General features: G+C 35.1%; 1 protein-coding gene across 11 annotated transcripts in view; it reads left to right on the top strand.

Moving 5' to 3' along the window:
* LOC103010326 (flavin-containing monooxygenase 5-like) overlaps positions 1-16,349 on the top strand; it is a 76,592-nt gene that overhangs the window by 7,745 nt on the left and 52,498 nt on the right. For 8 of the 11 annotated variants that reach the window (XM_057548377.1, XM_057548409.1, XM_057548401.1 and 5 more), the window contains 3 exons: positions 7,535-7,590; positions 7,684-7,894; positions 11,509-11,619. The gene's annotated coding sequence lies outside the window, so the exon portion shown is untranslated. The remainder of the gene's footprint in view (positions 1-7,534; positions 7,591-7,683; positions 7,895-11,508; positions 11,620-16,349) is intronic. The other 3 variants (XM_057548388.1, XM_057548396.1, XM_057548383.1) reach the window with 2 other exon arrangements.

The raw sequence follows: 16,349 nt of genomic DNA on the forward strand, positions 1-16,349 counted from the left end.
ACCACTGCGCCACCAGGGAAGCCCTCTACCCTGATTTTTAAAAATTTATTTATTTAATTTATTTTTGATTGCATTGGGTCTTTGTTGCTGCATGCAGGCTTTCTCTAGTTGCAGTAAGTGAGGGCTACTCTTTGTTGCGGTGTGCGGGCTTCTCATTGCGGTGGCTTCTCTTGTTGCGGAGCATGGGCTCTAGGCACACATGCTTCAGTAGTTGTGGTATGTGAGCTCAGTAGTTGTGGCTCGCAGGCTTTAGAGCGCAGGCTCAGTAGCTGTGGTGCACAGGCTTATTTGCTCCGCAGGATGTGGGATCTTCCCGGACCAGGGATCGAACCCGTGTCCCCTGCATTGGCAGGTGGATTCTTAACCACTGCGCAACCAGGGAAGTCCCCAGGGGTATTTTAAAGTTTTCCTTGTATAGGTTTTACTCATTTCATGTTGATTTTATTCTTGAATATTTTATTTTTATTGTTGCAATTTTATTTTATTTTTTATTAAAGTATAGTTGATTACAATATTGTGTTAGTTTCAGGTTAGAGCAAAGTGATTCAGTTATATATATATATATATTATTTTTTTCAGATAATTTTCCATTATAGGTTATTACAGCATATTGGATATTGTTCCCTGTGCTATACAATAAATCCTTGTTGCTTATCTGCTTTATGTATAGTAGTTTTTATATGTTAATCCCATACTCTTAATTTATCTCTCCCCTCTCTCCCTTTCCCCTTTAGTAACCATAAGTTTGTTTCCTGTCTGTAACTCCGCTTCTCTTTTGTATATAGATTCATTTGTATTAGTTTTTACATATAAATATTTTTCCACATATAAGTGATATCATATAATATTTGTCTTTCTGTGTCTGACTTACTTCATTTAGTAGGATAGTCTCTAGGTCCATCTCTGTTCCTGCAAATGGTAATATTTCATTCTTTTTTATGGCTGAGTAATATTACATTGTGTGATATATATATTACATCTTCCTAAACGACTCATCTGTTGATGGGCACTTGGGGTTTTTTCCATGTATTGGCTATTGTAAATAGTGCCTCAGTGAACACTGGGATGTGTGAATCTTTTCAAATTAGAGTTTTCATCTTTTCTGTATCTATGCCCAGGAGTGGGCTTGTTGGATCATATGGTAACTCTATTTTTAGTTTGTAAGGAATCTCCATGCTGTTTTCCATAGTGGCTGCACCAAGTTACATTCCCACCAGCACTGTAGGGGGGTTCTCTTTTCTCCACATCCTCTCCAGCATTTATTATTTGTAAACTTTTTGATGATGGCTATTCTGACTGGTGTGAGGAGATAACTCATTGTGGTTTTGATTTGCATGTCTCTAATTTAGTGACGTCGAGCATCTTTTCATGTACCTGTTGGCTATCTGTTGTCTTCTTTGGAGAAATGTCTATTTAGGTCTTCTGCTCATTTTTTGATTGAATTGTTTGTTTTTGATATTGAGTTGTATGAGCTGTTTGTATATTTTGGAAATTAAGCCCTTGTCAGTCACATCGTTTGCAAATATTTTCTCCCAGTCCATAGGTTATCCTTTTGTTTTGTTTATGGTTTCCTTTGCTGTGCAAAAGCTTTTAAGTTTGATTAGGTCCACTGGTTTATATTTGCTTTTATTTCTATTGCCTTGGTAGACTGACCTAAGAAAACTTTGGTACAATTTATGCCCTATAGTGTTTTGCATGTGTTCTTTTCTAAGAGTGTTATGGTGTCATGTCTTATGTATAAGTCTTTAAGCCATTTTGAGTTTATTTTTGTGTGTGGCATGAGGGTGTGTTCTAACTTCATTGATTTACATGAGGCTGTCCAGCTTTCCCAACATCACTTGCTGAAGAGATTGTCATTTCCCCATTGTATATTCTTGCCTCCTTTGTCAAAGATTAATTGACCGTAGGTGTGTGGGTTTATTTCTGGGCTCTCTGTTCTGTCCCATTGATTTATATGTCTGTTTTTGTGCCAAAACCATGCTGTTTTGATTACTATAGCTTTGTGGTATATCTGAAGTCTGGGTGGGTTATGCCTCTAGCTTTGTTCCTTTTCCTCAGGATTGCTTTGGGAATTCTGGGTCTTTTATGTTTCCATATAAATTTTAGGATTATTTGTTCTAGTTCTGCGAAAAATGTCATGGGTATTTTGATAGGGATTGCATTAAATCTGTAGATTGCTTTGGGTAGTATGGCCATTTTACAATATTAATTCTTCTAATACAAGAGCATGGGATATGTTTCCATTTCTTTGAATCATATTCAATTTCCTTTATCAGTGTTTTGTAGTTTCTAGTATATAGGTTTATTTTCATTGGAATTTTAAATGTGTTCTTCTTCCTTGATGTTTTCTAATTATATATCATTTGTATATATGAAGACTGTTGAATTTGTATGTTAAAATTTTATATATTGCTACTTTACTGAGGGTTTTTATTTTTTTAATTGCCTGAGTTTATAATTGATTATTTAGTTAAACTCTCATATCACCTTTTAACATAGATAGTGTTACATCATCTTTCCAATTCTTATATCTCTGTTTTCTCTTTCTAGTTACATTGGCTAAAACCTCCAGGACAATGTTAAATAGTAGAGGAGATAATAGGTATCTTTCTTGGTTCTTGACCTTATTAGAAATGACTTTAGTGTTTTCCCATTTAGTAAAATATTGGCTGTAGGAGTAAGGTGTATATATTTTATCATGTTTAGGCTGTATCCATCAATTCCTAATTTGAGTATTTTAAAAAATCAGAATGATTAGTGAAGTTTGTTAAAGACTTTTGTGGCATCTATGGTGATAATCTCATCCTTTTTTCCCCCTTCGATGTGTTAGTACAGAGAAAATTACCTCAATTTATGCTATATATATAATTTGGCATAGTTAATCTTATTTCATGTTACTTAAGTTTCTCTTTTCTTTTTTTAAATTTTGGCTTTATTGAAGCATAATTGACACATAAATCTATGATATATATCTAGATAGATAGATATAGCAAGAGAAACCATTTAAAACTATAGTTGTAAGTACAAAACAGTTAATGACAGTTATATTTTTCTTATACCTTTTATTGGTGTGATGTAATTTTCTTTGATGCTTTCTCTTGAACTTTATTTTGTTTAAAATTAACATTTGCCAATTCTGATTCTTGCTCTTAGTATTTCCTTGGCAAATAATATTTCCTTGGCAAATTTCCAAATATTATTATTTTATTATAAAAGGGAAGTAGTTTGCCATTTAATACAGTGTTGTTTGGCACCTGTGCAGTTCTTGCTGGGTGACAACCCAAATGTTAGTTGACTTATTTCCAAGTATGTGCAAACCATGTTATGATTCTGGGATCAAGTTTATGAGAGAGCTAGATATTTCATTTTCATCATACCTACTATCTCAATTGTTAAAATGAAATGGCTGTTTTCTCATTGTTTGTATTAGTTAATTTTTGATGTCTAACAAACAACCAAACACTCTAAGTTTTCTACAGTAATAAGCATTTATTTCACTCGTGGATCTGCAAGTCCTCTGCTTTAGCTGAGGGAGCCCTGCCTCTCACTAAGTTCTGCAAGTCAGCCAGAGATAGCTTTGCTTCACATGTGTTCCACTAAGGTACAGGCTAACAGGATTACAGCTACTCATTGGAAGATCACATGGTGATAGCACAGGGCAAGAGGGCAACTATAAACAATTGAGGCCTCAAGACTGAGGCTCAGAATGGCAGACTATCACTTCTACCCACATTCCATTGATCCAAGCAGGTGATATAGCCACCCAAAGTCCAGGTGTGAGGATGTGGATACTGTAAAGGGTAAGTGTTAACACCAGTAATTTAGCCTACTACATTTACCATCTACCTTTGGTTCTATTTTTCATCAGTGATTTTTTTTTCTTTGTTACATTTACTTATCTCTATATAGGACTACAAAAATAATTGTATATTCTATTTAACTCTCCATCACCCATCTATTGAGACAGCTAATATATTTAAGCTTATTCCAGGTGACTAACATTTATTCTCTTTTTCTTTTAAATTTTGGCTTTATCGAGGTATAATTAATATATAAAACTGTATGATATTTTAAGGGTATATTGTGATAATTTGATACATGCATACATTATGAAATGATTCCTTCCAAATTAACACAACCAATACCTCACATATTTATCTTTTTTTCTTCCTTTTGGTGAGAACATTTAAGTTCTACTCTCTTAGCTAATTTCGATTATATAATACAGTGTTATCAACTATAGTCACCATGTTTATATTAGATCTTCAGACCTTATTCATCTTGTAGCTGAAAGTTTGTACCCATTTACCAACCTCTCCCTATTTCTCCCAGCCTCCATCCCTGGCATCCATTTTTCTACTCTCTGAGTTTGACTTTTTCTTTTAAGATTCCACATATAAGTGATACATGCAGTATTAGTTTTTCTCTGTCAGGCTTATTTCACTTACCATAATGCCCTCACAGTCCATCCATGTTGTTGCAAATGTCAAGATTCCCATTTTTTCCTCTTTGATATTTTGTATTTGGAAATATAACCAGAAATGGATCACTGGGCCAAATGGTAATTTTGTTTTTAAGTTTTTGAGGAACCTCCATATTGTTTTCCACAGTGGCTGCACCAATTTACATTCCCACCAGCAGTGTACAAGGGTTCCCTGTTCTCCACACTCTCCAACACTTGTTATCTCTGTAGCCATTCTAACAGATGTGAGGTGTTATCTCATTGTGGTTTTGATTTGCATTTCCCTGATGATTAGTGATGTTGATCACTTTTGCATCAACCACTCAGCCATTTGTATGTCTTCTTTAGAAAACTGTCCATTCAGTTTCTCAGCCTACTCTTTAATTGTAGTGTTTGTGGTTCTTTGCTATTGAGTTGTATGAGTTTTTAAAATATTTTTTGGATATAAATCCCTCATCAGATATATGACTTGCAAAAACTTTCCCCTACTCTGTAGGTTCCTTTTCATTTTATTGATGATTTCCTGTACAGAAGTTTTTAATTTCATGTAGTCCCACTTATTTATTTTTGCTTTTGTTGCCTTTGTTTTTTGTGCCAAATCCAAAAAAAATCATTGCCAAGACTGATGTCAATGACCTTACCACCTATGTTTTCTAGGAGATTTATGATTTTAGGTCTTATTCAAGTCGTTAATCTATTTTGAATCAATTTTAGTATATGGTGTAAGATAGGGGTCCAGTTTCATTCTTTTGCATGTGACTGCCCAGTTTTCTCAGCACCATTTACTGAAGAGATTCTCCCTTCCCTTTGTAGGTTTTGGGCTCCTTTGTTGTAAATTCATTGGCCATATATGTATTTCTGAGCTCTCTATTCTGTTCCATTGTCCTGTGCATCTGTTTTTTGTCAGTCCCATACTCTTTTGATTACTATAGATTTGTAATATAGTTTGAAATCAGGAAGTGTGATGCTTCCAGCTTTGTTCTTATGATTGCTTTAGTTATTCAGTTATTTAGTTATTCGTGGTTCCATGCAAATTTAAGGATTATTTTTCTATTTCTGTGAAAAATGTCATTGGAATTTTCACACAGATTGCATTGAATCTGTAAATTGCTTTGGGTAATATAGTCATGGTAATAATATTAAATTTTCCAACCCATGAGCACAGAATATCTTCCCATTTATTTGTGTCTTCCTCAATTTCTTTCATCAGTGTCTTATAGTTTTCACTGTACAGGTCTTTCACCTCCTTGGTTAAATTTATTCCCAAGTATTTTATTCTTTCTGATGCAATTGTAAATGGGTGTGTTTTCTTTATTTCTCTTTTCTGAGAGTTGTTATCAGTGTATAGAAATGCAATAGATTTTTGTATATTAATTTTTGTATCCTGCAACTTTACTTAATTTATTAGTTTTAACTGTGTTTTGGTGGAGTCTTTAGGGTTTTCTGTATATAAGATCATGTCATCTGCAACTAGAGACAGTTTTACTTTTTCTTTTCCAGTTTGGATGCCTTTTATTTCTTTTTCTTGCTTACACACTCTGGCAAAGACTTCCAATATTATGTTGAATAAAAGTGGCAAATTGGGCATCCTTGTCTAGCTCCTTACCTTAGTGGAAAAGCTTTCAGCTTTTAAACACTGAAATTGATGTTAGCTGTGGGCTTATCATATGTGGCTTTTTTATGTTGAGGTATGTTCCCCCATGCCCACTTTGTTGAGAGTTCTTATCATGAATAGATTTGAATTTTGTCACATGAATTTTCTGCATCTATTGAGATGATCATATGGTTTTTACCCTTCATTTTGTTAATATGGTGTATCACATTGATTCAGCATCTACAATTCAATTGTTCTTGCATTTCCTGGGATAAATCCCACTTGATCATTGTGTAAGATTCTTTTAATGTATTATTGAATTTGTTTTGCTAATATTTCATTGAGGATTTTTGCATCTATGTTAATCAGGGATATTGGCCTATAATTTTCTTTCCTTGTGGTGTCCTTGTCTGGTTTTGGTATCGGGATAGTGCTGGCCTCATAAAATGAGTTTGAAAGTGTTCCCTCGTCTTCTATTTTTGGAAGAGTTTGAGAAGGATTGATGTTAATTCTTCTTTAAATGTTTGGTAGAATTTGCCAGTGAAGCTATCAGGTACTGGACTTTTGTTTGTTAGGAGGTTTTTAATTACTGATTCAATCCCCTTACCAGCAGTTGGTCTTATTTCTTCATAATTCAGTCTTGGTAGGTTATATACATTTCTAGGAATTTATCCATTTCTTCTAAGTTGTCCAATTTATTGACACATAATTTTTCATAGTATTCTCTTATGATCCTTTGTATTTATGTGATTATCATTTGTAATATATCCTTGTTCTTTGTAATTGCACTTGAGTTCTCTTTTTTTGGTGAGTCTAAGTTTTTCTCTTTTGTTTATTTTTTTTTAAAAAAGCTCTTAGTTTCATTCATCTTTTTTATTTTCTTTTTAGTCTCTATTTATTTCCACTCCAGTCTTTAGTTCCTTCTTTCTACTAATGTGTTTAATTAGAAGATTGCCCCTAAGGCCACAGCTGTGAAGATAAACTAATTGGCCCCTTTCACAGGAAGATGGTGGGTTCATCTTAGTGGCAGCTGGTTAAGAACTCTTTCTCCATTTGTTACAGTCCTATGGGACCCCTGAATGTAAGACCCACTGCCACAAGAGCCAGGTGATTGAGAGGTGTCGCCTCTGCCTGATAAATCAGCCCCAATCAGGGCCTTCTGGTGGGGGTAGCACTGGGAAAGTTTCTCTTCCTGCTTCCCTTGTGACCACACTCATACACAGTTGACTCAAACACGAGTTTCAACTATGTGGGTCCACTTACTTATATGTGGATTATTTTAATAGTAAATACAACAGTACTACATGATCCGAGGTCTGTTGAATCCATGGATGTGTAACTGTAGATACAGAGGAACCACGAGTGTATGGAGGGCTGACTATAAGTTCTATGCAGGTTTTCAACTGCACAGAGGGTGGGTGCCCCTAACCCCCATGTTGTTCAAAGGCCAATTGTATTTTTTTTTCCTTTTTCTCCAGTGGTGTATTGTATTCTCCCTTCAGGAGGGCTGGACTCTGCAGGTTCTCTCTTGTGGGTGAGTACCTAGCCACTTCAGCACTCACCTAATTCTTGCTCAACAGTAGCAAGAGGCATCCAGGAAGTCTCACTGGCTCTGCTGGTTCCACAGTTTGTATGGAGGTATGTCCCTCTGCTACTGGCTGAACTGGTGGGTGAGATTCCCCTTGGATCCCCTGGGGAAAGGTGCAAGATCTGGAAACCCTCACTGCGGCGCCCTTGTTCGTTATGGATGTCCAATTTGTTGATTGAAGAGGGGGATTAAAAAGGAGGAATATCTTATGCTGCCACATGCTGATGTCACTTTCCAACTTGTATTCTAAGTAAGTAGAGAATTCCTCTTTACTAACTGGTGTGGAAGTTTTTCATTGTTAACAAGTAGTGCTCTTGTACAGTGAGTATTAGCTGAGAATCAGCACCTTTGTTCCCACCTGTTATATGCCAGAAGTGTCAGATAAACTGATAAAATGTGTAGAAAAAGTTGATATTTTTGGAAGATTTACTAAAGATGAGTCACCAAAAAATTGATGTCAAATTACATTTGGACAAGATAATTGTAAAAAGTTAAGGAAAAATCATTTTAAAATATGTAGGACAATGCACTCAGTAGGCAGATAAGTCTTAAGTTCTTTTACTTGCTAAGTTATGAGAATAGATTTTTAATACTAATCTGTTAAATACAAAGTCAGTTTAACCGAATTAGTCCATACACATTGCCAGATTTGATTTGTTTTTATGTTATTTAGAATTTTTATACTTATGTTCATGAGTAAGAATAGCCTACCATTTTCCTTGCTTGTATTGGCTTTGTTTTATTAAGGTTATACTGGCCCCATGAAATGAATCAGAGACACCACCTCTTTATCTATCCTCTGGAAGAATGTATATATGCAAAAAGGGAATGACCTTCTGGGTTATTTGGTAGAAATTTTTTTGTAAAGTGTTGTGGGCCTGGTGTTTCGGTATTCATTTGCCTGAGAATGTCTGTTTTGTTCTAATTTTTAAGTGATATTTTAACCAAGTAAACAATTCTAGGTTATTTTCTTTCAGCAATTTGAAGATATTATTCTACTATTTTACCCTTCCATTTGCTATTGAGAAATTTGTTCTCAGTATAAATTTTATTCCTTGAAGTTTATCTGGTTCATTGGTTTTGTTTATTTTTGTTTTTCTGTTTTTTTATTTATATTTGTTTTTTCTGTATGTCTATTTTAAGATCTTCTCTTAGTCTTTGGTGCCCTGAAGTTTTAATATGATATGTTTACATTTCTTTTCATTTATTTATTCCCTGTTCGGGAATCATTGCTTCCTGAAACTTAAGTTTTAACATATTTCATAAATTTTAGAAAATTTCACCCATTGAATTTCCAGCGAATTGACTATTACCTCTCACCCATTGTCCCTATTCTCTTCTTTCATACAGTAAGTCCCCTACATACAAACCTTCAAGTTGTGAACTTTCAAAGATGTGAATGTGCCCTTGTATGCCAGCTGTTATACTGTACTACTGTACTTTTCAAAGTAGTGTACTGTAAGATTAAAAATGTTTTCTCTATTTTTTGTGTTTGTTTTTTATGTATTATTTGTGTGAAAAGTATTATAAACCTATTACAGTACAGTACTATATAACAGATTGTGTTAGTTGGGTACCTAGGCTAACTTTGTTGGAGTTATGAACAAATTGGACTTACGAATACACTCTCAGAATGGAACTCGTTCATATGTAGGGGACTTACTGTATTTTCCATCTTTGTCCTTCTTCACTGCATTCTTTAGATCTATGTTCCATTCCACTAATTCTCTTTTCATTGTGTCTAATCTGATTAACCCATTGTAGTAGTTTACTATTGCAGCCATATCAAATTGCCACAAATTTAAACAATGTTTAAAACAATAGAAATTTACAACCTTACAGTTCTATAGTTCAGAATTTCTAAATGGGTCTCCAGGCTAAAGTCAAAGGTTGTATTCCTTTCTGGAGGCTCTAGAGAAGAATCTGCTTCTTCGCCCTTTCCAGCTTCTAGAAATTGTTCACATTTGTTGGCTGATGGTTTGCTTCCTCCAGTTTGAAAATCACATCCATCACTCTGACACTGACTGTTTTGCCTCCCTCTTCAATTTTTAAGTACCCAAGTGATTGTATTGGGCCCACCCAGATAATCCAGTATTAGTCTTTTTATATTAAGGAAATCTGATCAGCAAATTTAATTCCATCTGCAACCTTAATTCCTGCTGTCATGTAACATAACATATTCATAGGTTCCAGGGATTAGGACATGGACATCTTTGGGGGACCATTATTCTGCCTACCCTCCACTGAGTTAATTTCAATGATTTTATATCTCATTTCTAAGAGTTTATTTGGCTGTTTTTCTAGTCTGCCTGGTCATTTATTATAATCTCTCATTTCTTGTTCATATTTTTTTAAGACAAAGAAACCATAAATTGGACTTTGTTATAATAAAAAAGTTCTGTTCATCAAAAGACACTGTTAAGAAAACAGGTACATAACAGGCTGGAAGAAAATATTCATAATAAATACATTTGACAAAGGGCTTATAATACATATAGAATATGCATAGAATTCCTAGAGCTCACTAATAATGTCATATAATTGTCTGCAAAATATTTAAACAAATGCTTCACAAAAATGACATGAATTAGTAATAAGCATATTAAAAAGTGTTCAACATCACTGATTCTCAAGGAAATGCAAATTAAAACACAAATTGATAAAAGATTGACAATACCAAATGCTTTAGAGGATGTAGAGCATCTGGAAATCTCATACATAGCTGTAAAAATATAAAATGGTACAAACACTTCGGAAAATAGTTTGGCAGTTCCTTCAAAAGCTAAAAATACATATGTGCACCCCATGACTCAGCAGTTACACGCCTAGGTATTTATCTAAGAGAACTAGAGACATCTATCCACAAAAGCCTTGTTCTAGAATGTTTAGAACTACTTTATTTGTAGTAGCCCCAAACTGGAAAAAAACCCAGGTGTCCATCAACAGGAGAACAATGGTTAAATAATCTATGATATATTTATACTATTGAACAACAATAAAAAGAAGTGAACTACTGATACACATAACAACATGGATAAATCTCAAAAACGTTGAGTAAAAGAAGCCAAAAACAAAGCAGTATATAATTTATAATTCCATTTATAAGAAGTTTAGAATAAGCAAAAGTAACCTATGGTAATAGAAATCAGATGAGCGGTTGCTTCTGGGGAACAAAGAAGAGGGATTACTGGAAAGAGGTGATGATAGAGAAGACAAATAATTAAAGTAACTTGTATTTTGAATGGTGCCAAATGGGGACATGAATGAGATGAATGAAAAGATTCACTGGTTTTGAAATAGCTTGAAGTTCTGGAATGAACAGACTAGATGATGTTTGATGTCTGTGGAATGGCTAAGCTAGAGCTATATTTCAGCAACTGGCTTGAACCTGGACTTCTGGTTAGGGAACAAAATGTGCCACACACTGGGCCATTCACTGGGCCATTCACTGGGATATGAACGTAAATAAAACAGTTCTGTACTTAAAGAATTCCCTTATTATTATAACAAAATAAATGTGGAATATTTATAGCCTGAATTAAGGTAACAGGCAGTGACGGACAAAATCTGGAAGGTATTTTCAAAATTTTTTCTTAAGTACTGTTTTATACTCAATGAAATGCACAGATCTTAAGTGGATAGGCTGTTCAGTTTGACAAATGAGAACACTTATGTAATCCACATCCTTATCGTCAAAATATTCCCATCACCTCAGAAAATTCCCTCCCACCTCTTGTTCATATTTTCAGTTCACTCTTATTTCTACAAATGTTATAAATATACTTTTAATATTTTATGTCTGATAATTCCAATATAAAGCTTGTTGGGTCTAATTCTGCTGTTTGTTACTCCTGATCTTTTAAGGTAAGAAGAATGATGAAGGAATATACAAGGTACCTTAAAAAACATAAAAGAAGGATATTTGGAATATTCTTGAAGGTTAGGGGCCAATTCCCAGAAGCAATGATAACTAAAGTAAGTCCTTTTGGATGAATTAATACCCTTAAGAAGGGGTTAGGTGTGTCGAGAAAACCGTATAAACAAAGATACAGAATCCTGAAACAAATGGTGAATGCAGTGAACTAGGAGTGTTCGGTGGTATTGGAACAGATGAAAAAAGGTAGCTGAAAGAAAATAAGGCTAGAGAGGTTGGTTGACTGACTCTAAGTCAGAGTGAATCGAGGTGATGCTGTGAACCCTATCAGTGATGAGAGTTACTGAAAATTTTAAGCAGGGAATGATACAGTCAGATTTGGTGTCTTGAGTATGTAGCTCTACATATTTTTTGTTTTGTTTTGTTTGTTTTGTTTTGCTTTATGCAATCTGATAAACTTAGTCTTTTAACTGGCAATTTAGTCCATTTATACTTACTGATTAATTACATCCTGATTTGCTTCTACTGTTTTATTTTTTTGTATCAATCTGTGTCAGTTTTCTTCCTCCTTACCTGATTTCTTTGTTTTGGGTTGTTAAATTGGTATTTATATGTTCCCTCTGAAAACAGGAGACGACTTCTTGGTTTTATCCCTGCCGTACCCTCTGCTTCTCAACTGCAACAGCATATGCAAGAAGACAATGTGGTTCTGTTTTTAAATACTGAAGGAAAGACCTTTGAAACAGAGTTCGTATTTAGCTAAAAGTCATTCAAATGTATATGAAAAATAAAAGATTCTCAGACATACTAAGTTCCTCAAGCAGGATGAGGGAGTAAGACAAGTTAGCAAGGTAGTATGTTGTCTAGGGAGCATCTGCTGGCTTTATTCCTCTTATTTGAATAATTCCTCCAAAAGTATATTTATTTATAAATTTTATTTATTTATTTATCCTTTGGCTGTGTTGGTATTTGTTGCTGCGCACGGGCTTTCTCTAGTTGTGATGAGTGGGGGCTACTCTTCGTTGCAGTGCGTGGGCTTCTCATTGCGGTGGCTTCTCTTGTGGCAAAGCAAGGGCTCTAGGTGTGCGGGCTTCAGTAGTTGTGGCATGCGGGCTTAGCTGCTCCATGGCATGTGGGATCTTCCCAGACCAGGTAACGAACCCGTGTCCCCTGCATTGGCAGGCGGATTCTTAACCACTGCGCCACCAGGGAAGTCCCCAAAAGTATGTTTAAAATGGCTCTTTTTGTGGCAGAACTTCTGAGACTTTTAGAGATTATACCATAATGTGTCTAGGTGTACAGTTTCTTCTCTTTTAGGGTATGGGTTTTTCTTATTCCTTCTATTTAGTACTCTATGAACACTATTGATCTCAAGTTGTTAATATTTCTTTTTATTATTATTATTTTTTATTAAAATGTAATTTTAATTTTTTTAAACTATTTTTAATTTTTTTTTCTTTTCCATTATTATTTTTTTTTTACAGGATATTGAATACAGTTCCCTGTGCTATACAATAGGACCTTGTTGTTTATCCATTCTATATATAATATTTTGCATCTGCTAGTCCCAAACACCCAATCCATCCCTCCCCATCCTGCCTCCCCCTTGGCAACCACATGTCTGTTCTCTATGTCTGTGAGTCTGTTTCTGTTTCATAAATAAGTTCATTTGTGTCATGTTTTAGATTCCACATATAGGTGATATATGGTATTTGAGTTTCTCTTTCTGACTTACTTTGCTTAGTATAATCTCTAGGTCCATCCATGTACAAATGGCATTATTTCATTTTTTATGGATGAATAATATTCCACTGTATATATATATACCACATCTTCTCTATCCATTCATCTGTCGATGGACATTTAGGTTGTTTCCATGTCTTGGCTATTGTAAATAGTGCTGCAGTGAACACTGGGGTGCATGTATCTTTTTGAATTATGGTTTTGTCCAGATCTATGCCAAGGAGTGAGATTGCTGGATCATATGGCAACTATATTTTTAGTTTTTTGAGGAACCTCCATACTGTTCTCCATAGTGGCTGCACCAATTTTTATTACCACCAACAGTATAGGAGGGTTCCCTTTTCTCCACACCCTCTCCAGCATTTATTATTTGTAGAATTTTTAATGATGGCCATTCTGACTGGTGTGAGGTGGTACCTCATGATAGTTTTTATTTGCATTTCTCTAATAATTAACAATGTTGAGCATCTTTTCATGTGCCTGTTGGCCATCTGTATGTCTTCTTTGGAGAAATGTCTATTTAGGTCTTCTGCCCATTTTTTGATTGAGTTGTTTGGTTTTTTGTTATTGAGTTTTCTGAGCTGTTTGTATATTTTGGAAATTAAACCCTTGTCAGTTGCATCATTTGCAAATATTTTCTCCCAGTCCATAGGTTGTCTTTTCATTTTGTTTATGGTTTCCTTTGCTGTGCAAAAGCTTATAAGTTTGATTAGATCCCATTTATTTATATTTGCTTTTATTTCTATTGCCTTGGTAGACTTACCTAAGAAATCATTGGTACAATTTATGTCCTAGGAGTTTTATGGTGCCATGTGTTATATTTAAGTTTTTAAGCTATTTTGAGTTTATTTTTGTGTATGGCATGAGGGTATGTTCTAACTTCATTGATTTACATGTAGCTGTCCAGCTTTCCCAACACCACTTGCTGAAGAGATTTTCAATTCCCCATTGTATATTCTTGCCTCCTTTGTCAAAGATTAATTGACCATAGGTGTGTGGGTTTATTTCTGGGCTCTCTATTCTGTCCCATTGATCCATATGTCTGTTTTTGTGCCAATACTACGCTGTTTTGATTACTGTAACTTTATAGTATTGTCTGAAGTCTGGGAGGGTTATACCTTCTGCTTTGTTCTTTTTCCTCAGGATTGCTTTGGCAATTCTGGGTCTTTTATGGTTTCGTATAAATTTTAGGATTATTCTAGTTCTGTGAAAAATGTCATGGTATTTTGATAGGGATCGCATTAAATCTGTAGATTGCTTTGGGTAGTATGGCCATTTTAACAATATTAATTCTTCCAACCAAGAGCATAGGATATCTTTCCATTTCTTTGAATCATATTCAATTTCCTTCACCAGTGTTTTATAGTTCTCAGCATATAAGACTTTCACCTCCTTGGTCAGGCTTATTCCTAAATATTTTTTTATGTGATTTTATTTATTTATTTATTTTTGGCTTTATTAGGTCTTTGTTGCTGTGCGTGGGCTCTCTCCAGTTGCAGCGAGTGGGGGCTACTCTTTGTTGTGGTGCGTGGGCTTCTCATTGTGGTGGCTTCTCTTGTTGCAGAGCGTGGGCTCTAGGCGCATGAGCTTCAGTAGTTGTGGTGCGTGGGCTCAGTAGTTGTGGCGCATGGGCTCAGTTGCTCTGTGACATGTGGGATCTTCCTGGACCAGGTATTGAATCTGTGTTCCCTGCATTGGCAAGCGGATTCTTAACCACTGAGCCACCAGGGAAGTCCCTGATGTGATTTTAAAAGGGATTGTTTTTTTACTTTCTCTTTCTGATATTTCATTGTTAGTGTAAAGAAATGCAACAGATTTCTGTAGTTAATCTTGTATCCTGCTATCTTGCTGAATTCGTTCATCAGTTCCAGTAGTTTTTGTGTGGAGTCTTCAGGGTTTTCTATATATAGTATCATGTCATCTGCATATAATGACAAATTTTACCTCTTCCCTTCCATTTTGGATAACTTTTATATCTTTTTCTTGTATGATTGCTGTGGCTAGGACTTTCAGTCCTCTGTTGAACAGAAGTGGTAAAAGTGGGAATCCTTCTCTCATTCCAGATTTTAGCAGGAAGATTTTCAGTTTTTCACCAGTGAGTATTATGTTGGCTGTGAGTTTGTCATAAATATCGTTTATTATGTTGAGATATATCCCCTCTATACCTACCTTGGTAAGAGTTTTTATCTGGAATGGATGTTGAATTTTGTCAAATATTTTTTCTGCGTCTATTGAGATGATCGTGTGGTTTTTATCTTTTGTTTTGTTGATGTGGTGTATCACACTGATTGATTTGCATGTGTTGAAACATCCTTGTGACCCTCTGATTCATCCAGCTTGGTCGTGGTATATAATCTATTTTATGTGTTGTTGGATTTGGTTTGCTAACGTTTTGTTGAGAATTTTTGTATCTATATTCATCAAAGATATTGGCCTGTAATTTTCTTCTTTAGTATTGTCTTTGTGTAGTTTTGGTATCAGGGTGATGGTAGCTTCATAGGATGACTTTGGGAGTGTTCCCTCCTCTTCAGTCTTTTGGAAGAGTTTGAGAAAGATTGCCTAAGTTCTTCCTTGTATGTTTGGTATAATTACCTAGTGAAGCCATCTTGTCCTGGACTTTTGTTTGCAGGGAGTTTTTTTTGTGTTTTTTTGTTTTGTTTTTATGACAGATTCTATTTCACTTCTATTGATCAGTCTGTTTAAATTGTCTATTTCTTCTTGATTCAGTTTTGGTGGGCTGCGTATTTCTAGAATCTTGTCCATTTCTTCTAGGTTGTCAAATTTGTTGGCATGTAATTGTTCAGAGTATTTTTTTTTTTAATTTCTGCGGTATCAGTTGTTATTTCTCCTCTTTCTAAAGGTTTTTTTTTTTTTAATATTTATTTATTTACTTATTTGGCTGCACCAGGTCTTAGTTGTGGCACAAAGGATCTTTGTTGCCACATGCAAGATCTTCATTGTAGCATGTGGGATCTTTAGTTGTGGCATGTGGGATCCTTTAGTTGCATCATGCAAACTCTTAGTTGCTGCATTTGGGATCTAGTTCCCTGACCAGGGATCAAACCTGGGCCACCTGCATTGGGAGTGC

The sequence above is a fragment of the Balaenoptera acutorostrata genome, chromosome 1 (assembly GCF_949987535.1).
Source record: "Balaenoptera acutorostrata chromosome 1, mBalAcu1.1, whole genome shotgun sequence".
NCBI classification, from domain to species: Eukaryota; Metazoa; Chordata; class Mammalia; order Artiodactyla; family Balaenopteridae; genus Balaenoptera; species Balaenoptera acutorostrata.